General features: G+C 46.2%; 1 protein-coding gene across 8 annotated transcripts in view; it reads left to right on the forward strand.

Moving 5' to 3' along the window:
* DISP1 (dispatched RND transporter family member 1) overlaps nt 1–26,126 on the forward strand; it is a 185,183-nt gene that overhangs the window by 58,615 nt on the left and 100,442 nt on the right. Inside the window, exon 4 of one of the 8 annotated variants that reach the window (XM_042926362.1) lies at nt 9,678–9,714. The exons of the other annotated variants lie outside the window; for them this stretch is intronic. The gene's annotated coding sequence lies outside the window, so the exon portion shown is untranslated. The remainder of the gene's footprint in view (nt 1–9,677; nt 9,715–26,126) is intronic. 8 annotated transcript variants of the gene reach the window in all.

Raw genomic sequence — 26,126 nt, forward strand, 5'->3', positions numbered from 1 at the left:
GTTATCAAAAATCTCCCAACAAATAAGAGTCCAGGACCAGATGGCTTCCCTGGGGAATTCTACCAGACATTTAAAGCAGAGATAATACCTATCCTTCTCAGGCTCTTCCAAAAAATAGAAAGGGAAGGGAGACTTCCAGACTCATTCTGTGAAGCCAGTATTACTTTGATTCCTAAACCAGACAGAGACCCAGTAAAAAAAGAGAACTACAGGCCAGTATCCCTGATGAATATGGATAAAATAGCATTTACACGTTTGTTTCTAAAATCTTGTCATATCAGTGGTTCTTACCAGGCTTTAAGAAACCTGGTATGTTGAGATATCCTTTAACTGCGTTTTACATCTTGGGTAGTTTATATTCCTCTGTAGGGTAAGAAAGCATAGTGAAGCATGTCTTTGATGAGGGAAATCCAGGTGAAGGTTGAGTGGCTTATACAAAGAGTGAGGGAAGGAGGCTTTCAAGAGCGGGAGTTTGGTGTTTTTACAGGGAAAATAGGATCGCTGATTGAGCAGGCTTTCTGAGTGTAACTTTCTTATGTTTGATTCTCCACTTAAGTATTAAATCTTTCAAGTATTGTCTGTATCACACTGACTAATCTGCCTGTCGTTATATAATGGATAGCCGATCTGGCCTTTTAAGAAAATCCTTGATGTATTAGGTCGTTAAAACAAATTCTAACATTTGGTGCTCATTAGTGTTGTAACCGAAACAAAAACATTTTAATGGTTGATCCCAGAGTATTTTGAAGTTAGTGTAAGTTTGCTGGAAAGGTATTTAAGCTGAAGTATCAATTACAAACGGGCCATGAGCCAAGTTTCAAAGCTGTTTCTAAGTAAGACATTGAGTTTTTAGAATGCAAAAAATAAAGTATGTGGCACTGCGCCATGTGGCAAGGAAGTAGAATGGAACAGTTACAGTGGGATTTGTATTGATGATAGTGATTTTGAAACAATTGGATTCAATTAAAAATAAAATTAAAGTTTTTAGTTTATTAACTTGTTTTTTGGCTTATTATTTTGTTCCGGATCCACATTGTAGAATGTTGCTCATACAGAATAAAATGTCATTAACTCCAAATAGGTTTGAGTAATTCTGTTTTGGTTTTTTTTTTAATTTTACAGAGAGAGAAAGAGAGTGAGTGGGGGAGGGGCAGAGGGAGAGAGAATCCCAAGCAGGCACCACGCTCCGTGCAGAGCCCGACATGGGGCTCGATGCCACGAGCCTGGGATCATGACCTGAGCGGAAATCCAGAGCCGTATACGCAACCGACTGAGCTACCCAGGCGCCCCAGTTTGAATAATTTTTGTGATCACCCGAGTGATACTTCTGTAATTTTCTGTTGTTTCTTGAGCCTGTTTGGGGGGAAGTGTTGCCTTCTGCCAGCCAGTAAGAGTTACGGAGAGAGTAAGAGCTGTGCCCTGCGGGTGGAGCCGCGATGTGTACGAGAGGGTCTCCCGCACTGGTGGTGACACCGAGGTGGTGGGCACGGGAGAGAGATGCGGGCTTTGCAGGTCAGCAGACCCCTCCCTCGGGCGCTCCCTCCGTGTTCGTCGCCTCCGGCCTCCTGCTTTCCTGCTCTTCTCTTTTCTCCCCTTCCCTTGTCCGGTGGCCGCCGGGCCGAGCCCTGGTCCTCCTTCTGTGGGCCTGCGTCTCTGCCTCACGGCTCCTGGCGGCTCTTTGGTGCCTTCGGGGCGGGAGGACCCTGGACTTGCACAGGAGATGCTGTGAAGATGCGTCTTTTAAGGGAGGGTTTCCACCCTTCTTTCCCAGCGTTTCCAAGGGCTCCAGGGGCTCTCCCTTCCCCGCTGACTGTTGGGCCCCTTTCCATCTGCCCCTCAGGCGTCAGAGGACCTCTCTGGACCCAGACGGTGCCCGCCACTCTGTTCTCTGCGCTCAGAGGGCCGGGACACCTGCACCATAGAGTCGTAGAAGGAACTTCAGGGTTCCCTGGTAGCACATTGACTGTTACGTTCCCGTGTGTGCTTCAATACCTGATGCAACAGATTTGCTTTTAAAAATTTTACTGGTTTTAGGGATACAGCATGCGTTCCGTGTTATTTTCCCCATTTCAAATATTCCTAACAGGTGGCCAGCTCAAGTTAAAACAAAATAGATGCCTCTCATTTTAATGGTATCTTTTCCAACTCGGAAACAAAGCATTCGTTGTTTTAGAAACTAATGGTGCAGTGGAAGAACAGTGTATTTGGAATCACTTATAAATTCATTAGGAAAAAAATTCAGATGGACAGCATTTTGGGTTTCTAATTAAGCCTTTGAAGGCAAGCATGTCAACTATAAGAAAACAGTAACGTAGACTTCTAGTATATTCTTTTCTAGTTGGCCAAAGACCCAAAGTTATCTTCTGGGCTAAAATTGTCATTCACATGAATCGTAATGATAGCGTGGAAAAGTTGGACTCCTTCAGGAGAAGGAGACCCCCACCTAACACAGCCTTCACACAGCTTACCGTGCGTCAAGAGTCTAGAGAAGGACAATGCTCCTTTCATCTCTGCGTGGATAATTCTGACCTCAAAAATAAAATGGCCATTTTCAAGGATCCTAATTCTGCTGGCGAGTAGTCAGACCAGATTAATAAACACAAATCCCCCCGACCCCCCTTTTTAGAAAATACTGGTGATCAATCCTGGCTTAGTTAACAGAGTGCGAGATTCACGCTTAACAAAGTCAAATTAACCGAGTGTGGCACGTGCTAGCTCTGGGATGTGATAGTGAACACAGCACTGAAGGTCCTTGCCCTTGAGAAACACACACACATATATGTATATGTGTATGTGTGTGTGCGTGTCCTACATGTGTCCGTATACAAACAGTGTGCAGTGCTGTAGAATGAACGGGGCCTGAGGAGAGGGGAATTTTGGCCTTAAAACGCCATCTACAGTTAGCCATTTGGCAGAAAAAGTAGAGTCCTTCGTCTGGTCTTGATGATTAATGTGTTTTCTGCATTTTAATAATAAAGTTGGTGGCGGGCCATGATCTGTGGCTGTTCGGAAAAGAGTCTTAGTCGTCCAACAATATTTGTGCCTCGAAACAGAAAACTTTCCCTGGAGGTGAAAATCTGCAGATACGTACACCCTGCAGGGGCGAGGCCGTGACCGTGTGCTTCTCGGGCCCCTATTTCCCTGACTGAGGCCCCGGGGGCTGGGGTCCCAGAGGCCGTCCCTGCGGAGCCTGAACCTGGTCCCCGAACCTGGTCCCTTGGCGCCGTGCGGACATGGCCAGTCTAGCCTGAGTTCTGGTGATGAAATGGGGGCTTCAGTTCACCAAGGAGGGTCCTGTTGTCCAACCAAAGTTTTCCGATTCACTGTTTTTCCTGCCCTGCCCATTCCTCTTTTCTTTGTATTCATCTCATACTTCGCCTATCCAGAAGGCTGTGCTTTGAAGCCTGAGCATTAGCGGGTAAATACGGATACGGATGCTGAACTGCCTTCACCGGACAGGATTTTGGGGAGTGGGAGAGTGGCTTCTCCAGATCAGTAGCAAATCTGTGTCCTGGGGACCGAGGCGGTTCAGTCTCAGTCATTTTCAGATTGGTCCGGGGGACTTGGGGGCCCCTCGGAGGGCCCTGGGGGTGACTGTGGGAGTCGGTTTGCAAAGGCAAACCCCTTCACCAGGGAGCCTGCAGAGCCACACAGAGAACCTGAAAACAGCAAATTCTTGCTTGTCACGGACCCTTCCTGAGTCAGAGCGTGAGTGCCAGCTCAAGAGTCCCTTGTGGGCGACCTTCCCATCCGGGTTTCCGTGTTCCATTCTGCCCTGCCAACGCTCCTGGGCCCTTCTCACTCACGCCCGTCTGTGGAAAGCAGGGAAAGGAAGCGGAACCGTGAGGTCCACACGGTGGGGGCGACGTAAGACCTGTTGGAAATGCTGGGTTGAAGCAGCTCATTACCGTTCGAAAGACATTCTTCAGTTTTCTAACCAAAGGAAAAACTGCATTATCTTCATTATAGATGGAAGTCACAACACGCCGAACTACTTGGAAAACCGCATGTTTTAGCCAGTAATGAGTCTTAACCTTTACGAGATCAGCACATGGAAATGGTTAGTGGGCGCCAGCAGAGAAACGCGGGTCACATGCCCTTCGGTCAGGGGCCAAGTCCTCGTCACTCCAGGCATTCAGAGTTTTGCAGTTCATCTTCCTAGGTTGCTAAGTGCTTTTCATGCCTCATGACACAAAGAGTTGACTAGCTTGCTTTTGCAGTGTGAAACGCTTCCTTTTAAAATTTCTAAACATGCTTTTCTCCTTACTTTTAAGATATTTTGATTCATTCAGATTTTGCATAATATTAAGAATAGCAGAATTTATAAGCTATAAGCATATGTGATTTGAATGCTTCCTACCTAATGGGACTGGAATTTTTCTCCAATTATGGGACAGGGAGACCATCGTTCCCCAGTTGCCAAAACAGAATGCAGCTGGCTGCAGGAGGGCTGAGCTAGCAGAACATTTAATATTTTGAAAAATGTGTCCTGGGGGAAAAGACTCTCTGTTCAGAAAGATACTGAATTACTTAGCTGGGCAGCTGCAGGGTGTGAATATTTTGAGCGCCATTGCTGTCATTTATTTTTTATTGGGTTCAAATGGAAAAACTGAAAACCGTATTCAGACGCGTAGCCTTTCACTCGATGGCGTGTAGACGTCCGGCTGCAGCTGCCTGCGCTCCTGTGATCTGCACGGGCACATTCCACTGCGAGTGCATCAGTGTTTAATTTTCAAAATTCTCGGCAAATAGCAGAGCTGCAGCCAGGAATTCCTCCACTGAGATTCCTTCCGGCCCAGATGAAACTGATAATTCCCGGCTGGGTTGCTGTCATTCATCACTAATCCAGGTATGGCTGCTTGCTGTGTTTAATTTTCTTTTTTCTGAACCCAAAGGCACTGCTGGCTTGCGTTTCCCATGAGAAGGCGGCGGTGATGTGCCTGGAATTCCAGCCCCCGGAGGTGGTGGCTTTTCTAGACGGACGTAGCTGGCCTTTGTCGTGGGGCTGACGGACGTGAGCTTGCTGCTAGACACAAAACCATGCACGACCGGCTCATGGTAGGGTCTTCAAGAAAAGCAGGACTGTATCAGGGACCTGCCTCTGAGTTTCTGAAGTTGGTGTCATGGAAAGCAGCTGTTTCCTACCACAGGGTATCTGTTGATACCGCTTGCCATTTGGGAACAGGATGTTGAATTGGATGGACAGTAGGTTTTAATGTTTATTGTATAGGTCTTGTAAAAAAAAAAATAACAGTACTTTGGGAAGCATTCAAAATGTTATCGGCACTTAACATCCTATGAAAAGCAGGTCAGAATGTATTCATTTTGCATTTTAAACTGTTTTAATGAACACTTAAAAGCAGTATGTACAGGATAAAAATCACGGAATTTGGAAGTGGACAGTTCTGGCTTTATCTCAGCTGGCCCTGTGCCCTTACGCTAGTGACGTATGACCTCCGAGTCTTGGTCTTACGTATAAACTAGGAGAGCAGATTACAGAGTTGGTGTGAGGGTTAACACTGTCGTAGGTATGGAGGGCCTACGTAGGCCTCGAGCATGTTGGTACCCGACAAAGGGTACGTTGTATGTCTGTTAGGAATTCTCTATCTCTACGGCCCACCCATCCACTTGCCCACCTACTTGCCTCTCTGTGTATTTATATTTATCTTCTAGACCTTTTTCGGGCTTCCCCTTTTTTGTTAATCCAGCCATATTTTGCTGAAATTTAAAATATGAAAATACTCCACATGATGGATAAATGTATGGAAACAAAAGGTTCGCTGGTGGTCTCCCAAGAGACTTCTAAGATTACATTATCTCAGTGTGACTTTCAGTCTGCTGGTGCTTCAGCCTCCTAAGAGCAGGTATCTCTCCTGCGGAGACTTTATCAAGGTCACAGACCCGTGTATGTACGGTCACCGCCTGTGGACGGGGGTCTGTGGTGGATGAGCCTTCGAAGTAGCCAACATGGGAGTGGGTGAGCTGAGAAGCCGTCATCATCAGGACTTTTCTTGGTGAGCAAGGGAGTGTGGAAAACGAGATAGTTGTGGGAATCAGATATTTAGCAACACAGGTGAATGTGGTAGACTGGCCACGTGCTCTGTTTTCTGCCTGGACTGAGATCTCAGGGAGTTGACTGTAACGGGGCGGAGAGGTGACAACCGTAGAAGAAACTCGAGCGGGGCTTTGGAGGCCTGGAGCATGGAGGGACCAGCGCTGGCCGACTCAGCAGAGCAGAGAAGGCGGAACAGGGTGGAAGCAGGTAAGAAGCAAGCAGTTGAAGAGCAGAGCCTGGGAAGGCACAGACGTGAAGCGCAGACGTGCTGTGGGAGCCGAGAACAGAAGTATTTGAAAATCGGATGAGCAGGGGTAGGGTTCCTGGGCTCCTGTCTTTGCTCCTGCGGCCAGGTGACTGCCGTTCCCCACGCTAGCAGAGGACTGGAGGTGTGTTTTCTAGAACCTTCAGTTGCAGACACAGTTAAGGACAGGGGTGAATGCTGTTACAGGTGCTGGGTGTGGATTAGTGATCTAAACAGACCAGAACATCTCTGTTCCTGTGCGAGGAGTCGGACAATAAACAGTAATGCAGTGAAGTGATAATAGGAAGTCGTGAGTGCTGGGGGAGAAGGGCTGTAGTTCGAGACAAGGGTCCTTCGAGGACCAGGAAGGGGCAGGCAGCTGTGGGGACGGCGGGGCGCGCTGTCCCAGGCGGAGCAACAGGCGTCACAAAGGCCCTGGGATGGAAGGGAGGCTGAAGGAGTGAGGAGGTGACTCGTCCGGAGGAGAGTGAGATAGGAGGTCAGGCATACCGAGGGGACACGTGACAGGCAGTGGCGATGACGTGGGGCCTTGCCGACTGTCCTAAGGACTTGCTTTTTCTCAGAATGAGTTTGAGTACCAGGGTCTGACTTGCTCTAACAGAATCGGGTCGGAGTGAGCACTCGGCCCACAGCCGGCTGCCAGGTCATTCCCACCCCTCTCCCTCCACCCCCACCCACCAGGCGGACACACAGCAGAACGGGGGTCTCTCTCTAGGGGACAGAAACAGCTGGAGAGAGAGCAGGGTCCCCAGTGGAAATCCGCTCGTCAGGAAGTTCTGCCGTCCCCGCATGGACGTTGTTGGTCTCTGCTGTCTCACCCTTAACGCACACAGAGGACACAGGGGAGGGGGAGGAGAGCCTCTCCCAGGAAAGAAGCCAAAACAGACGAGATTAAGAAAAGCATGTCAGAAGGACAGAAACAATAAAGGAGCAATAGCCCTTTCAAAGAAACTAGTTAAAATCCTCAGAGATAAGAGCAGACACTGTACCTGGGGAACAGCAGGTGCTCTTGGGTATTGAAAGATTATCAGTTCCGTGGACAGGCTGGGACAGCGTGGGACATAACGTAGGGGTCAGTCCAAGGGGAGGCGGGCAATCAAATGGGAATGGCGGGAACAGCAGGTGTAGCTACAGGAACCTGGCCTGGCCTTTGCAGGGCAGGCGGGGGCCCAGGGTAGCTGGGGTGGGGGGCCGGGACTGATGTCTAGACTCTAAGTCGACAAGGTTGGGAGTTGTTCACCGTCCAGCGTGTACACGTCCCACCTGGAGGTGTTTTCACTGAATCATCCTCGGGTTGAGAAGATGCATAGAAAAGAGGCTGCAAATTAGAAGGAAACATGGTTTCAGGAAAGGAATGTGATGGCCATTCTGGAAGGGATGCCCCTGGGAATGATGGTTAGGGGCTATTTAGTCCTAACAACCAGGCACTCAGTGCTAGTGCGGTGGGGTGTGATGTAAGTGTCCCGAGCAGGGCGGGACGCCTCGGATGCCTGCGTCCGCGTCGTCGCATGCAACTTGAAAGTTCATGCTTGAAATAGAAAAACGTAGAAAGCACAGGGCGCCTGGCTGGCTCAGTGGGGGGAGCGTGCGACTCTTGATCTCAGGGTTGTGGGCTCCAGCCCCACGATGGGTGTGGAGCCTACTTAAAAAAAATGTAGAAAGCAGTAATGAGCATGTGATCTGCAAACCGCGACAGAGAAGGTGTAGCTGAAGAAAGGAGGGGCGGGGGCCACTTTTCTCCCCATTTAGTGCCTTGTAGAGCTACTTTTAAGACTGTAAATAGGCTGTTTTGATAAAAATAAAGATTAAATTTCAGATATTTATTTTGATTTATTTTTAAAAAAATTTTTTTAATGTTTATTTTTGATAGAGAAAGAAAGAGCATGAGCAGGGGAGGGGCAGAGAGAGAGGGAGACACAGAATCGGAAGCAGGCTCCGGGCTCTGAGCTGTCAGCACAGAGCCCAACGCGGGGCTCGAACCCCCAGACCGCGAGATCACGACCTGAGCCCAAGTTGGACGCTCAACCGACTGAGCCACCCAGGCGCCCCTGAATTTCAGATATTTAAAGGAACCCGGCTACATCCTTTTCTGCAGTAAGGCCACATTGGTCACCAGAGTGTGGCTGTCCCTGGGCCAATGGGCCTGCCCTGTGGGACAGCCCATCTCTTTTTTCTCGGCCCGTTGTTGACGTCCTGTTTTTTGAATTAACACGTTTCTTCAGAGATGTTAGTACACCTGGTCAAGTCACAGCCGAGTGGCTGGGAAGGTTCTGCATCTACGTTCTTGTGTGTTTTGTGGTGACTTTGCCTTTTAATCCCAAGGGACCCTGTCACCACTGACTTGGAAGCCAACGATGGCTATTTTATCATTACCCCAATTGCTGGTAACACCTTCCACTATAGAGAAGCCTGCTGACGGTCTTTCGTTCTGGCCATTTACGTATTCTAGGCCCAAAATCCTGCAACTTCCGGGGTGGGTTGTTTTGTTTACTGTTCGGCTCTGTCACAAACGTGCCCGTCGTAGACCCTCAGGTGCATGTGTCAGGAAGAGCAGATTACGTAGTGTTTGAGAGCGTGGCTTCTCAATTAGGTCAGCCTGGGTTTGAATCCCATCCCTGGCCCTCCTGGCTGGTGGCTCAGCCGCCTCCTAGAGCTGGTGTCCTTGTCTGTGTGGAGCAGGGACCCGTGCCAGAGACTGTCCACGGTGCGTGTCTGCCTGTTCGTGGGGCTGCCGCGGCCCCGTGCTCCGTCCTTCCACCGCCCCCCCTGCTTATGAAGTAGGAGTCAGCCCTGTGGGCCCACGGCTCGAGTGCGCTTCTTCAGCTCCCGTCTTTGGACGTGTTCTCACTCTTGGCTTCCAGTCGATGCCAGTTAACACACGTTTCTCCGTCTCACCGTCTGTTGTTCCTGGGCTTCGTCTTACTGTTCTTTCAAAGTCCGTTTGCCACGCTGAATGAGTAACGTGGCATTTAAAAGTAATATTTGTCTGGTGGGACGCGTGGCTCGCTCAGAGGGGCGTGCGGCTCTAGATCTCAGGGTGGTGAGTTCGAGCCCCACGTCGGGTATAGAGCTTACTTAAAATCTTAAAAAGAATAATATACAGTGTTAATAAAGCCATACGCCCTGAATCTCTAGTAATGTTATTATAATATAGATCACGTTATAACAAATATTTTTAAAGCAAAAATTCTGCTTCTTGGGTGATAGGTTTATTTATTTTAGGAATGTTTATTATTTAACTTCTAGTATAGTGGGAAAATGTTCATGTCCTTCACAATACATTTTCCCTATGAGGTCTTTTGACTGCATTCAAAGAGAGTGGTAATAAGATCATGTTATAATTTGTTTTTCTGAAAGGTTGAGCAACCCTTTCAAGACTGAGATGTCCTCAAAGGTAGGAATCTGTGTTCTATGTATCTTTGTCCACTGACGTTTAGTAAAGTCCTAAGCGTTAACTGAGTGATCACATTCTTGAGTGGATTAACTGTAGTGTTTTGTTTATAACTTTTTATTTTGATATAATTTTGAACTTAAAGAAGAATCCTAAAATTAGTACAAGGAAATGCCACATACCGTTTACCTAGATTTACCATCTTGTTTCCTCTTTCTTTTTTTTTGTTTTTATTTATTTATTTATTTATTTATTTATTTATTTATTTATATTTTATTTTCTAGATTTACCAATTATTTAGCACCGCTTACTTATTTATACGTGCATAACGTTTTCTGAACATTTGAGGATAAGTTGCCAACATCATGCCCCTTTACCTCTGTGTCCTTCCATGCGTAGTTCCTAAGGACACATTCTGTCATAAAACACAGCACACATACCAAAATCTGGAAATCTGACCCGGATATAATACTGTTTGCTCGTCTGCGGTCCACATCCAGATTTGCCCTCTGTCTCGAGTACGACATCCAGTCCAGGGCCACACATTGCATGGCAGTTTCCTGTCTCCTTGAATCAAATCTGGAACAGTCCTGGAGTCTTCTTCACTTTCTTGACCTTAATTTACATATTTTGAGGAGGAGAGGTCAATTATTCTGTAGAATTGACCTCGATTTGGGTTTGTCTAGTGTGTTCTCATGATGAGATTGAAGTGTCGTCATTTTGGGGGGAAAGCCACGGGACGGTGTCGTGCCTTCTACATCCTGTCGGTAGGCGGGCGATGTCGGTACGAGTGTTACTGACTTACCCACCAAGTTTCTCCACTGTAAACTTACCGTTTTCCTATTGTAGTTAATATGTAATTTGTGGAGAGATAGTTTGAAGTTCTTAGTGTCTTCTTCCTCCTCAGACTTTCACTCCCTCCTTCTAGACTTCCATATTTATTAGTTGGTATTATGCTCTAAGAAAGAGCTTCCTTTTCTTCCTTTTTAAAATTTATATTAGTTCAAACTCATAGATTCTTACTGTATTCAAGGAATTATATTCCTTACTGTCATTAATTATTTTGATGCTTGAATTATTCCAGCTTTGGGCTGTGGGGGCCCCAGCTACAAACTGCCCCTCTGTCCTTTGGATATGTTTCCATAATTCTTCAAGGATTTCTTACTTTTGGTGGAACAAGATGTTGTAAGTTCTTCATGTAGTTCTTTGCACCAGCCCCGGACACAGCCTTTCCTAGGGTGCTTTGGTTCCTTTTCGTGGAGAATGGTATTTTGAAACCAAGATCTGGGTGTGCACATTGCTACTAATGTGTTGTTTGTTCTAGACCCTGTTAGGTCTCAGATCTGTCAGACTGAGCCAGGAAGTATGTGTATGTGTCTATGCCCCCGTCTCTGTCTGAGCTCAAGCTCTACATGTAAGTGAAGGATTCACATCCCTCCACTTCACATTCAGCAGCCCAGGATTCATTCCAGTCTCCAGCAGTGGGAAACATGGCTCAAGACAATGTTTTGTGTCCCTAGTATCTTGTCAAAGCCTTGGCATTAGGTGGTAAATCCATGTTTTAAGGATGTGGATGAATGAATGAGTCAATAAAATAGTTACGGCGTTATCTCTAGGTATATCCTCACTGCTGGACCAATATTTGGCGTGAGGTGCATGTTAAATAAAACTGTGTTGAACAAGTGGTTCAAGTGGTTCTTTCCCCTCCAGTATCTTCATGTTTTATTTTCAAACCACATGAGAATAGGACTCCATATAAGTATTCTTGTTTTTCTACCATTTAAAGCTTGAATCCAGATAAATTATTCAGTTAATATGAACAGTCTTTTTCCAATAAGAAAAAGTCATAAATAAAAATAAAATTGCTCTGGAAGAAAAACAGTTCTTTTGGGACGTCTGGGTGGCTCAGTTGGTTGAGCATCCGACTTTGGCTCAGGTCACAGTCTTGCGGTTCGTGAGTTCGAGCCCCGCATCTGGCTCTGTGCTGACAGCTCAGAGCCTGGAGCCTGCTTCGGATTCTGTGTCTCCCTCTCTCTCTGCCCCTCCGTTGCTCACGCTCTGCGTGTCTCTCTGTCTCAAAAATGAATAACTGTTAAATTTTTTCTTTAAGACAAACAGTTCTTTTGTTTGAAAAACCTGAGATTTGGGCAGCATCATTGAAAAGGTTTCCATTTGTCTAATTAATAGAAATTGTGGCTTTCAGAGTTTGGCAAATTTTTCACATTTGTCAGCTCTGGTGACATGAAATGTGTTCTTCGTCTGAATTCTCTTCCTATGCCGCTGCTGTCAGACAAAAAGAATTTCCATGTCACTGCTGCTTGTTACTGAGCTGCTATAAAAAAGGATGCTTGACGATAACTTATGAGTAAGTGATTAGAGATTTCTGGTAACCTTCAGATTGCTGCCAAATTACATTAACTGTGAGTAATCTGGGGGGAAAAGCAGTCTCATTCACCTATGCCCTCAAAGGTTATAGATTTACAATTTCAGACAGCCGTTAATGACGTTCCCTTTTGAAGTGCATTTTTTTCCCTTAAACCTCAGGAAATACGGTCTGCTTTTCTCTCCATATGATTAAAACTAATAATTCCTTGCTCATAAGTTCATATTTTATCCCTTGAAACTTGTTTTGAAAACTGCTTTATCCTTTTCTGTGTTTGATTTTTCTGTTTACCCAAACCATATTAAATGTGGCATGTGCATTATAACTTCTAGGGTTGAACTGACTGTGGAATTTCTAATGAGTCGTAATACCAGAAAGTAGGAAAGAAACAAAGGGGTGAGTTTTTGTCAGGAAGTCTCTTCCATACACTTGCCTGGGAATTGATTATTTTTTTTGTTTTAAAGAAGTTTTCTTCCAGGGTACCTGGGTGGCTCAGTTGGTTAAGCGTCCGACTTCAGCTCAGGTCATGATCACACGGTTCGTGGGTTTGAGCCCCGTGTCGGGCTCTGTGCTGACAGCTCAGAGCCTGGAGCCTCCTTCAGATTCTGTGTCTCCCTCTCTCTCTGTTCCTTCCCTGCTCTCACTCTGTCTCTCTCTCTCAAAAATAAATAAACATTAAAAAAAATTTTTTTTTAATTAAAAAAAAAGTTTTCTTCCAACATTTTCTTTAACCCTTTATAGAAACATTTAAGTTTTTTGTTTCATGTTTACACATTTATTTAAGTTTTCCACGCTGATCGGGAATGCTGGGAGTCTGCATCTTCTGAAACTAAGAAAAATCAAGTTAAACAGCTCAGTCTTGAAAGCCCTTCCTGCTTGAAGAAAAATGAAATCGCAGTTTACATAGTCTTTTCTGAGATTAAATTTTGAAGGTAAAGTTTTATGGATTTCTGTCTTTTAAGTATAGACATGCAAAGCTAAAATCCCAAAATTGTTGCTTAGAAAATACTTAGTGGGTGGTGAGGGCTCTCCAGAGCCTGTTCTGGTTGGTCTCTATAAATAGAAATTGCTAAAGCATAGGGGCGCCTGGGGGCTCAGTAGGTTAAGCTTCCGACTTGGGCTCAGGTCAGGATCTCACTGTTCCTGGGTTCGAGCCCCGAATCAGGCTCTGTGCTGACAGCTTGGAGCCTGGAACCTGCTTCAGATTCTGTATCTCCCTTTCTCCTTTCTCCCTGCCCTTCCCCAGCTCATGCTCTGTCTGTCTGTCTCTCTCTCAAAAATAAACATTAAAAAAAATTAAATATATAAAAGAAATCACCTAGGCATCAGCCCACAGTACTGATGCACACAGGAACGCGGTACTCCCTATTAGAGGCAGGTACACTTGGCGAATTTCCAAAAATGCCTTTGCACTTTTAGCCAAAGTTACTTTTTTGTTTTCTCTTTGAATTTGCACCTGGGGGCCCCCTGCTGGATTTATGGTAATGCCTTCTCTCCTCCAAGGAGCAGACCAGGAGCCAGAGCCACATGTCCGTGGGCGGGGTTAGTGCAGGGAAGGGCCCCGTGCTCACCCCAGTGAATCTGTGTCCGGCTCCACCTGCCCAGCTCCTCCGTGTCTTGGAAGTGGAGGACTGGAGGGAGGACCGCGCAGAGGGGCTGAGGACTGGAGGGAGGACTAAACAGAGGTGGGGAGGGTGGGAGGGGATGAGCAGAGGGACAGAAGACTGGAGGGAGGGATGAGCAGAGGGGTGGAGGACCGGGGGGGAAGATTGACCAGAGCAGGGGAGGACTGGAGGGAGGACTGACAAGAGGGGTGGAGGACTAGAGGGAGGACCGAGCAGAGGGGCTGAGGACTGGAGGGAGGACTAAACAGAGGTGGGGAGGATGAGAGGGGATGAGCAGAGGGACAGAAGACTGGAGGGAGGGATGAGCAGAGGGGTGGAGGACTGAGGGGGAAGATTGACCAGAGGGGGTGAGGACTGGAGGGAGGACTGAGCAGAGATGCAGAGGACGGGGGGGGGGGGGTAGGGGGGAGGACTAAGCCGAGGTGGGGAGGACTGAACAGAGAGGGGGAGGACTGGAGGGAGGACTGCGCAGAGGGGCGGAGGACGGGGGGGAGGGCTGAGCAGAGGGGCCAGTGCGGTCTTGGTCCAGGTTGGCAGCCTGCAGGGTGGAACACCGGGCCGTGTTCTCCCCTCACTCTCTGCAGACGCACTTCCACCCTAGCGGTGGTGGCTTTTGTCTTCACCCCTTTCTTTCATAGGGTTGTGTGGCCCCCAAGGTGTGGGGTCCCTGCACGTATTTGGGGTTCGTTCTGTATTTCCTTCTGTTGTGCGTGTTTTGGAGCCCGAGATCAAGCAGATTGAAATGCAGGTACATGTTCACATCACTCGGGACTGCACGGTGATTGTGGCTGGGGAGGAACTAACTCCTTGTCACCTCCCCTGTAGACCAGCCGCAGGGCCCTGCTTCTGCGGGTTCCCTAAACACTAGTATCCTTTTCTGTCTTGCGAACGCAGCAGGGTGTTCGGGAAAATGACACATGAATCTTTTAACAAATATATTAAAATGTAACTTAATTAAGTCCAATTATGGGGCAGGCCGGTTTGAATCAGAAAACCATCTGGGGTGCAGAACTGTAGGCCGAGGCAGTGTGGGCACAGGGTGGTGGCGGTGGGGGCGGCTGCCGGTCCCGGCACTGGGTTGCGGCGGGGCGGGGAGCCTGGGCCTCAGGGCGTCGCTCCTGCATCTGTAACCTAGGGACAGCACAGGGCCCACCTGGCACACTGTTCACGTTTGATAAAGATCGTTTAATAAATGAGTGACCCTAAAGCTTTGGGGTTCCTTTTTATAAATTAAGAACCTTAATCTAGAAATGGAATGGCTGAGGTGGAAATGGGGCCACGTTTCTCCATAGCCTTTCAACAGTTAGTACACCTTTTTTTTAAATGTAAGTTCTAGTTAGTGAACATACAGTGTAGTGTTGGTTTCAGGAGTAGAACCCAGTGGTTCATCACTTAGATGACACCAGTGCTGGTCCCAACACATGCCCCCCTTGGTGCCCATCCCCCATGCAGCCCATCCCCCACCCACCTCCCTTGTGGCAACCCTCAGTTTGTTCTCTGTGTTTAAGTCTCACGGTTTGCCTCCTTTTCTGTTTTCATCTTATTTTACTTTCCCTTCCCCTGTGTTCATCTGTTGTGTTTCTCAAATTCCACACGAGTGAAATCATGTATTTGTCTTTCTCCAACTTATTTCGCTTAGCATCATATACTCTAGTTCCATCCACATTGTTGCAAATAACAAAATTTCATTCTTTTTCATCGCCAAGTAGTATTTCTTTACACACACACACACACACACACACACACACACACACACACCACATTTTTATCCATTCATTAGTTGATGGACATTTGGGCTCCTTCCATAATTTGGCTATGGCGATAATGCTGCTATAAACATTGGGGTGCATGTGACCCTTCCAATTAGCATTTTTGTATGCTCTGGATAAATACCTAGTAGTGCAATTTCTGGGTTGTAGGGTAGTTCTATTTTTAATTTCCTGAGGAACCTCCACACTGTTTTCCAGAGCGGCTGCACCAGTTTGCATTCCCACCAGCAGCGCACGAGGGTTCCCCTTTCTCCGCATCCTCGCCAATATCTAGTGTTGCCTGAGTTGTTAATTTTAGCCATTCTGACACATGAAAAGATGCTCAACATCACTCATCATCAAGGAAATACCAATCAAAACCACGGTGAGATATACTTTTAAAACAAAGTTTCTTTATTTTGAGAGGGGGTGGGGCAGAGAGAGAGGGAAAGAGAGAATCCCAAGCAGGGATTCTCCACACTGTCAGTGCAGAGCCTGATGTGGGGACCGAACTCACGAACCACGAGATCATGACCTGAGCTGAAATCAAGAGTTGGATGCTTAACCAACTGAGCCACCCAGGCTCAGCCACTTACTACACTTTTTAAAACATTCATTTTATTATTTTCAAGATCTGTAGTAATTGGAACTGAGCCAAATATGTATACTATGCGATTTTTAGTTACACTGCTTCCATAAAATGACCATTACAGTTGTGATTAGCATATTATTTATAAATAGGTAATTATAATGATGTTATGGAAGTACTTAAACATTTTGATTTCTTGAGTGGTTAAAATATTTTTTCTTTCAATATTTTTGCACTGTTTAATTTGTTAGTAAACCCTTTTGTGGAAGTTACTCAAATGTTCTTTTAGTAAGTTATCCTCTCTGGACTGTCATAAAGTCTGCATTCATTGAGCAATATAGAATCGTTGATTCAGTGTGAACAGACTAGACATTGTCCAGCTCAAGCAGTTCCTTATTTAGAGGAGGAAACCCATCCAAGTAGTGATGTCACTTCTCAGGGTCCTGTAGGTGCTTCACGTCAGAACTGCACCTAGAGCCTGGGGGCTGTGGTTCCCTGTCCCGTGTGCCTTTCTTGTAAACCCTAGACCTCTAACTACCAGGTGACCTAAGCTAGTGTCTTGATGTGCAGCTTACCTGGGCGGTGCATTGGATGTGTCAGAATAGGAGACGTTGAGGGGCAGCCGTACACGTTAAAGTGGTTTAGCAAAGCGGCTTTTCTCTCCCTGCTCGTGCTCACGGTGTGTGTCTGTCGCAGAGGGTTGACAAGAGGGAGCCTACGGGGAAAGGGTCGGGGGTTGGTAGACACTTGAGGAGGGGGACGTACCCATCAAGAGAAGGGCGGGTGAAAAGTGCGGGGCATAAAGGAGGCTGCGTCCACACCGAGCAGTTCCGCGGGCCTGAGAGAGATGGCGTGAGCTCTGCGTCTGCGGACGAAAGGCATCACCGGGACGGCAGTGAGTATGTGCGGTGCAGAGCAGTATGTGTCACGTTCTCAAAAATGAGAGAGGACCCTGCTCGTGTGTGTTATACGTTACATGGAACACGTCTCTACGTATGAGGAATGTGGGCTTACAGGCACACGTAGAACACGTACGCGTGGGCTGTGTGTGAGATGTTTCTGTAGGTGATGTGAACGAGCCCAGAGGGGTAGTCAGGCTGTGAGCACCGATTGTCTCGGGGAGTGGGATTTGGAAACATTGGTAACTGTTTGTTTATGGTTATGTTGCTTACCTCCTTACGAGAAGCATCTATTACTTTTGCTATTCACAATACCTAACAAATACAAATTAAAATCAGCCGATAGCATTGGTGTATTTATGATGCTTTAAAATACGGGATACTTCATGAATTTGTACGCCGTCTGTATGCAGGGGCCATGGAACCCCAAGTTTAGTGTATGAGCTGCTGTAGCAAAGTTGTTGTTGGTAGTGGGTTTTTGGTTTGTTTGTTTGTTTTTTAATCGAAGTCAGCTAGTGCGCTTTCCCATCGAAGAAATACCCAGATTACCTGACTCCTGACTGGCTGACTTGGATGGTTTCTAATGCGCTAAAATTCTTCAGTAACAGCATATTCAGAAAGGAACATCGTGAGGATAATTTTCAGATGTGCTTTCCCCTACGATCAAAGTTTCCAAATGCTTATATTCTTGATTCTAAGCATTTTCGTCTTATTTTACTTCATAATCTGTTGTATTTAGCAATAAGCTGATTACTATAGTATATTTACTAATGAAAGATGAATATTGTTTCCATGTGAAACCAAGGCTAATAAATTCTAACACCCATGATTCAATTAAGACTCAAACCTTCCTTTTGTCAAGAAACAAATTGCATGATGGAATTGCAATTTTTATTTAGAAAGAGAACAAAATAAACTGTTTGCATTTTGCAGATTTCCTTAAATTCTAAGACCCTGAGTCTTCAACAACCCATCTAAGTGCAGATACCCTTGTAATTTTCCAACACCAGGGACGCCTCAGGTCCTAAGATGTTTGTTTTAAATCACAGTTACTAATAAAAGAAAAATATTTTTGAATGTAAATATTTTCTGGACGTTTGTTAGTCATAGGTTTTATGTAGTACTAACAAAGCCATTATTGACATAAAACTTAAAAACTAGTCAATTTTAAAACTCCCGAGAAAAATACCAGGAACAATTTGAGTGTATTTGGGACAGAGAAAACAAAATACTAATGCTTTTCTTGGCTAAGGTCTGTGTGCTATCATCGGTTGGTCTCGTGGCAGACTTTCATTTTTTCATTAAAGTAGCACAAAATTAGTATCTTAGAAGACCACGAGAGTGTAACCAAGACCCGATTCAAGCAAGCATGTCAACAGGGGTTCTTTCTCTCCAAGGAGCTAGTAAAGCCTGTGGAAACTGTGACCGGCTGATCTAGAAGCTCATAACTTTAAGGGTTAGTTGATTTTGGCTATAAAAGAACCAAATGAATTACACAGGGTGGAACAAATACAGAGAAAAACACAGAGGTCTCGTCTTCTCCTTGGTCTTTGTACCTTTTGAGATGCAAGTAACTAAATTCACACAGTAGCTTTTCAGATGAAGTTGTTACAAGAGCCCTTCATCCCGCTGTTGCCCGTGGTGAACACAGCTCTGAGTGAGGGCTCGACCATCAAAACCATCACTGTGGTTTCCTGGTTTTGCGGAGGGTGCGGTGGAAATAGAAAGGGGGGGAGAGAATCCTGGGCTTTTTATGGGGTGGGCTGCTGGGGCATTTATTTAGCTTTGGGCCTTGCACTCATGGAGGGCCTTAAATTTACCTTTTTTGCATGATCTCCAACTAAGGGTGTGTGTGTAGATGTCTGTTTTTTTTTGTCTCTGTGTTGAAAATATTAAAATATAGAATGTACGTCACTCTAAGTCTCTTTTGACGCCCCCACCCCCTCCATATCCGTGGAGCCTAAAAACAGTATGAGTTTCGTGTGGCTTCTTAAAGGGCCAAAGACTATTTAAGCAGGAAATAGCGTCAGAAAACAGTTGTTAGATGCTTGTTATTGTGAATTAAAATGAAGGGCTCTTGATGTCGCATTTTAAGATACGTTCATGGTGCTGAAGTTGCCTGGAAGAAAAAAAATACGTGAACGTAGCCAGGAGAATTCTGAAAAGGAAAGTCACCTGTCCGTCTGACGTGGTCTGTCAGAGAGCAGAAGGGGATAATGACCTCTTAGGTTGTCCTGAGAATGAAAAGGTATTTTTTACTTAAAATTCTTAGGATAGTGTCTGAGAGAGAACAAACGTTTAATGAATTTCCTGGTTTAGGTACTTGCTTTATTTCATAAACCTTTATCACTTGCTCCGTGTCTGTGGGGAAGTCGATCGGTGATGATGGGGCAGGAGTGGAGTAGATAATGTGATGTAGATGTTTCATCTTTAATAGAGTCAAAGTCAAGCAGGTTCCCGCACGTTGGTGAGCAGTTTTGCCCACGGACCCTTCTTGCCGGAGACCTCACTTCTTAGTAGTGCAAGAGTTGGGGGCGCCGACTTCCCACACAGTCGGAAGTTTGTGTATAACTTGTGACAACAAAAAACTTAACTACTAATAGTTGACCGGAAGCCTTACCAGTAACTTGTCAATTAACACATATTTTGTATATGTGTTGTATACTGTACTCTTACAATAAAGTAAGCTAGAGAGAAGAAACTATGACTGAGAAAATCGTAAGGAACAGGAAATATCCTCACGGTTCTGCCCCGGAAGGCACCTGTGTGTGAGCGGACCCGTGCAGTTCAGACCCGTGTCGTTCAAGGTCAGCTGTACGCTGGAGAATCGTCTCCGCGTGTTGAGGAGACAGACGCAAGGAAGTCCATTAGGGCGCGGTCGTAGTTGTAAAACACCAAAACTCCTAACTGTCCAGCAGAGCTGTGTGTGAGCTAGGTCTCAGAAGCAGCACAGTGAGCGGACGTTTCGGACCGGCGGACGTGATGGGACGGCACTTACAGAAGGTCTGAGGGAGTGCAGAACAGCTCACCTGTTGTGTATGGACGCACGTGGCGGCCTGGCGTAAGACGTGCTTGGGAATGAAAACCCTGGTTCAGGAGAGCGGTCACCTCTTCGGAGCGAAGAAAGGGAATGGGGTCCCAGTCTGTTCTGTTCCGCAGGGGAACCCACTGCCTGTAATAGTTCATGAAGAAAAACGGGCAGGAAGACAACATTCAGACGTTTTCATAAAGCTGGGAGGCGAGGGCAGGGCCACTCGCCGTGTTAGTCTGTCTCTCTCCTTGGTTTGAAACGTTTCCCATGCACACGAATGAGGTAAGTATGTGGAGATCCTGTAAAAGCAGGAGAGGGAGAGAGAGTGTGGCCTCTGGAGGCAGAGACGCTGGTTTTTCCTCTCTGTGCTGGTGGCTTTACCTCTCCGAGCTCGTGACCTCGTCTCTAAAACAGGGACGGGGCGCCTCGGTGACTCCGTCGCTTAAGCCTCTCTTGGTTTTGGCCCAGGTCATGATCTCACGGTTCATGACTTTGAGCCCCAGGTCGGACTCTGTGCTGACAGCACAGAGCCTGCTTGGGATTCTGTCTCCCTGTCGCTCCCCGCCCCCGCCCCTCCCCCCCCCACCCTCAAAATAAATACGTAAACACTAAAAAAAAATTAAATAGGGGTAATAATATCTCTATGACACTTTGTTAGGAATTAAGAGCTTACCTAAAGTGCCTTTTATAACTGTTGGTGCAGAAGTTCCAAGAGCTGGGAATAAATACTGTCTGAGCAACAGCGGACATTGTCCGTGCCCTCACGTAACTTTAGAGTCTAGTGGCGGAGACAGAGGGTCAGCTATCAGTCAGACACGTGTAAGTGACACCTGTAATCTGTGTCTTAAGGACAAGTGCAAGGCACTGTGATTCCCTTCTTCCCTGAGACATGCCTGAGGGCTGGGCTTTGAAGAAAAAGCAGGAGCTCAGTGCAGAAGACGGGGCAGAGGGGTCCAGCCCGAAGGAACAGCCCGGAAGTGCTGCAGGAGGGCGCAAGGCCAGTAGGAGTTCCCGAGAGGAGGCCGAGGAGGCCGGGGGTGGAGTGGAAGTCCCAGGGGAAGGGCCGGTGCCCAACAGGACTGAAGACCAGGCACGGCCGGCTCTGCAGCTCTCTGAACGCTCCGCTGGGTAACTTGGGGTGTGAGGAGGGCAGTCAGTGAGGACACTGGTAGACCGGAGTCCCTTAACATCAGGGTGAGCAGAAGAAGCTCTGGGAGGACGGCTCGGAAGCAGCTGTAAACATGGGACGTTGTTAGGAAGTCCTACAAATTGGTAGCTGGGTGGCCCAGAAGAGTCCGTTTACATCGTTGCTTCAAACGAGACGAGAATTCAGAGGCAGAAGCTGCATCCACAAACCAGTGGGTAGTCTTTCTCATCATCCATGTGATCGGAAAAGAGTTCTGGTCCTCCGTTAGTGCTTTTTGCCAGTAGCTGTTCACCTTGAAGGTCACCATCTTTAAACACAGTAAGAGTCCTTTGCTGCATAGATTCTTCAGTTTATGCTGTTCTGCAGACACAAAGTTAAAGCCTAAAATGGATAGTGAAAAATACCAAGGAACTTAACGGTATTTTGAATGGGTTCCTTTAGGTATAACCACCGTTGCCAAAATAACCAGTGATAGGCCCACCTGTTCTCACCGCCAGACGAAATGTTTAATACATTAATGTTTTAAGTGTTTTCCACACATTAATGAGTTAAACAGACCCCTGCTGAGGGTTTACTAGTCTGCCCAAAGCTCCACGCCGTGCGTCCAGTGGTGGGTGATCAGTAAATGACTTTGTCGGTGCGGTGGACCTGCTCCCCTTGGTTTCTGAGGCATTTCAGGGGCCTCTTCCAGCAACGAAGGGGCGGCCAGAAATAGAGCAGAAGGAGAGAAGGTGGGGGCCTGGGCTTCAGACACTGGTTATTAAAAGAAGTAAATCTCATTCCTCATCGGTCCCATTTAAAGGGTGCTAAGGAACCAACTCAGTCTGAAAACCAGGGGGAAAGGAAAGAACCAAGGACTTCAAGTGTAAGTTAAAAAAAAAGACAAAACAACAACCAGAGAAGTACAACGAGCAACATTTTTAAATAAACGTTTACCATAAAATTCTGTTATGGGAATGGACCTTTATATAACTGGTTCCCTGTTGATGGAGAATTTGTTCCTGTTTTCTCCTTCTCTTCCTCCTCCTCCTTGAATCCACAGACGGTACTTGTTTCTGTTATTTTGATGAACTTTAGGTTAGTCACAGGGTAAACTGTGGCAGTGGGACTTCTGGGTTAGAAGGTATTTTTAAAGGTGTAATAAAGATATTAATAAACCCCACCGTGTTGTCCTCTGGAAAGGTCACCCCACCTTGTCACCCCACACACCTTTATATAAATGTAAATAAAAATATCTCTTTGTCTTTTTTTTTAATGTTTATATTTATTTTTGAGACAGAGACAGAGCATGAGTGGGGGAGGGGCAGATCGAGAGGAAGACACAGAAACTGAAGCAGGCTCCAGGCTGTCAGCACAGAGCCCGACGCAGGGCTTGAACTCTTCAACCGTGAGATCGTGACCTCAGCCGAAGTCGGACACTCATCCAACTGAGCCACCCAGGCGCCCCAGGGGTGTTGCAGTCTTAAAGCTAGCCTAGGTGAAGGTTGAAGCAGCATCAGAGCGCTGTGATCTGAATGTAATTTAGTTTTGAGTAAATTAATTCGTATTAATTTTTTTTAACTTCATATTTTTTGGCTAATGCTTTTTATTCATTTCTAATCAGGAGTCTTTAAATTTAATGCTTTGGTTGGTCCAAGGTGCACTGGGCTTCCGTTATACTTATGGACATGTGGCTTCACAAGGAGGCACAGTGGGTGTTACAGGAAGGTCTCGGGCAGGAGCTGGCTATATGGTGTGCCCCGATCTTCTCAGCACAGAAACCCCAGAGGAGAGGTGGGGTTTATAATGAGCGCTACAGCACATTACGGATAAAGCGTTTTTGTAGACTCCACAGTCATGTGGAAATACAACGTTACACTTCTTATAAGTTTACTTACTTTTGAAAGCAAAACCTTTAATTAAATGTTCTTTTTAAAAACTTGTTTTTTCCTTTTCCTAAAATTTTTTTTTTAACGTTTGTTTTTGAGACAGAGAGAGACAGAGCATGAATGGGGGAGGGTCAGAGAGAGAAGGAGACACAGAATCTGAAACAGGCTCCAGGCTCTGAGCTGTCAGCACAGAGCCCGACGTGGGGCTCGAACTCACAGGGTGTGAGATCATGACCTGAGCTGAAGTTGGACGCTCAACCGACTGAGCCACCCAGGTGCCCCTAAAAAAATTTTTTTTAATGTTTATTCATTTTTTTTTTTTTTTTTTTTTTGAGAGAGAGAGTGAGACAAAGTGTAAGTGGGGGAGGGGCAGAGAGAGAGGGAGACACAGAATCCGAAGCAGGCTCCGGGCTCCGATCTGTCAGCACAGAGCCCGACACGGGGCTTGAACTCACAGACCCTGAGATCATGACCTGAGCCGAAGTCAGACTCTTAACTGACTGAGCCACCCAGGTGCCCCTGGAACAGATTTTTGAGTGAGCACCTTCATAAATGCTTATGTGTGTTTGTGTATTCAACCTGTGCACATGGAATGAGAATGTTTGGACAAATTAAAACATTTAAGAAGGCAGTTAACTCGGTTCGTGGGTTCGAGCCCCATGTCGGGCTCTGTGCTGACAGCTTGGAGCCTGGACCCTGCTTTGGATTCCGCATCTCCCTCTCTCTCTGCCCCTCCCCCACTCACGTGCTGTCTCCGTCTCTCAAAAATAAAATAAACATTAAAAAAAATGAGAGGAAAAAAAAAGAAGGCAGTTAAAAAGGAAATTTTGACCGGTGCTTGGCTGGCCCTGTCAGCAGAGCATGGGACTCTTGATCGCGGGGTTGTGAGTTCAAGCGCCACACTGTGTATAGAGATTGCTTAAAAATAAAATCTTAAAAGAAGAAAAAAGAAGTTTTGAGGTGAGGACTTTAACAATTAGCATTTAGAAAAACAGCAAATACATTCTTTTCTATAGAGTTAGAATCTTGGCAAATCTTTAAAGGAGCTTTGCTACGTGAACATACGAGGAACCTGTCTGATTTCTTTCTGAGACTGATGTGGAGAAGTTTCAGGATTTCGTAATGTTTTCCATTATGATCTCTTTACCACATGTGTTCATGTTGTGAGATAAAAAACTAGTACGTTGCAAATCACATAAGATTGCACATAAATATTATAACATTTTCCTCATCTTTCACGATTTAGCCTCTAAATTTAATTCCTCCTTGCAGGCGTGTGAATTTTCCTTTACTACTAGATGGCTATTCCAGTCACCTGCACCGCAAAGGAGCTTTTTCTCTCTCTAGTGTCGTATCCTGGGAACGGCAGGAATTTGGAAGAACCCTGCAACAGAGGCAGAAGGAGCAGATTTGAGTTTCGTGGGGTTTTGTCTTGCCTGCATTACATTTAAAAGTATCTTTGTCCAGAGAGGGAAGAAGAAATACTGCAGATTTGCAGGTTAATGTAACGGGACTAAAGTCTTCTCTTTGTAACTTTGTGAGTGGAGAAGAATATTCTCTGTATGTTTCCTTTCTTCTAGTTTTAAAACTTCCTAAATATTTCACTGTTAGGCCGTTTCCCACTTGTCTGATTTGGTTTTGCGTGGAATTTGAGAACAGAGAAGACATTTTGTGGAATCATATAAACTTATCTTCCTGTGAGAGGTCACACCTGCCACAAACAAACGATGCCACAACTGAGAACGTGTTAGACGCCAGCATAGGGTATCTGTAAATATTCAGAAGTTAATACATGGGGAGAGGTTAAAAATGTTATTAGAGAAGAGAAAAAGGATACACTTTTCACAAGACTTTTTCAGAAAGAATGTTGAGGTCTGTCACATGTAAAGACTTCAGTAAGATTCTGATCGGACCAGCCTTTAGGAAAGGTCTGTGTATCCGTATAGCAAAAAGACTTGCGGGATAGTACCATGAACTAAAGAAAGGCGCGTTAAAATAGGACAGGAGAGTAATTTCATGTTGTTTTCTGAAGAAGATAAGGCCCGGTACTCGTCAGGTTGAGGGGTGCAGAGCACAGCTTGATCGTGTAATTCTAAAAGTACACTTGTAAACGTACCTTAAGTACATTCCTACCCTCCGACCCGGTCGTTCGAAGCATAAACATTTATGATAAGAAAATAATTTAAAAGACCTAAATACAGTTGCAGCAGAAACCAAGGGTGTACATACGTACAGAGCTTTTTATAGAAACGTTACATTTTCCAGAATAAAGACCCTGTGTTTGTGGCGCAGAGATGGACGATCACCAGAGTCCCGTGCCGTGGCTGCTCAGCCGTACGTGTGCACAGGTCTGTTAATTGTGCACGGGTAGTTGTACATCTGCTTGCGAGAGGCATTCAAGGCTTCGGAAATGTGCGCCCTGTAGGGTTTCGGTTCTGTGTTCACACGAGGAGACTGGGCAGTCTGCTGGTTTCACTTACAAGTAGGCAGACACAGAGTACGTGGATGGCACAGCCGTGGAGGCAGTCCCACTTTGTGTGGAGGGGGGGACTCTGACCGTGGGGGAAGCCTCCCCTCCAGAGTGGAGCTCTGTGAAGGCGGGGACCCGTCCTGCCTTCCGCATCTCGGCGTTGCCGTCGAGGACCTGCTCTCAGCAAATGATCAGTGTTTCATCTGGTACCCTTTTCTCTAAATTCTGGTTGCTGATTCAGGCTTCTAAACCCCTGTTAGGTGACCGCATCAGAATCACTCGAGCCCAATTCTGGGGCACCTGGGTGGCTCAGTCGGTTAAGCGTCCGACTTCGGCTCAGGTCATGATCTCGCGGTCCGTGAGTTTGAGCCCCGCGTCAGGCTCTGTGCTGACAGCTCGGAGCCTGGACCCTGCTTCCGATTCTGTGTCTCCCTCTCTCTCTGTTCCTCCCCCGCTCACGCTCTCTCTCTCTCTCTCAAAAATAAATAAACATTAAAAAAATTTTTTTTTAAAATAACAACTTCCTAGGTCTCCGTTCCCTGGAATTCTTATTCCTTCGTGTGGGCCTTTATTTCTCCAAGTTTTTATTTCAAAATAATTTTAAACCTTCAGAGAACTCAGAGAGTTCCCCTTGACTCTTCACCCAGCTTTTCTT

The sequence above is a fragment of the Panthera leo genome, chromosome F3, assembly GCF_018350215.1.
Source record: "Panthera leo isolate Ple1 chromosome F3, P.leo_Ple1_pat1.1, whole genome shotgun sequence".
Classification (NCBI taxonomy): Eukaryota; Metazoa; Chordata; class Mammalia; order Carnivora; family Felidae; genus Panthera; species Panthera leo.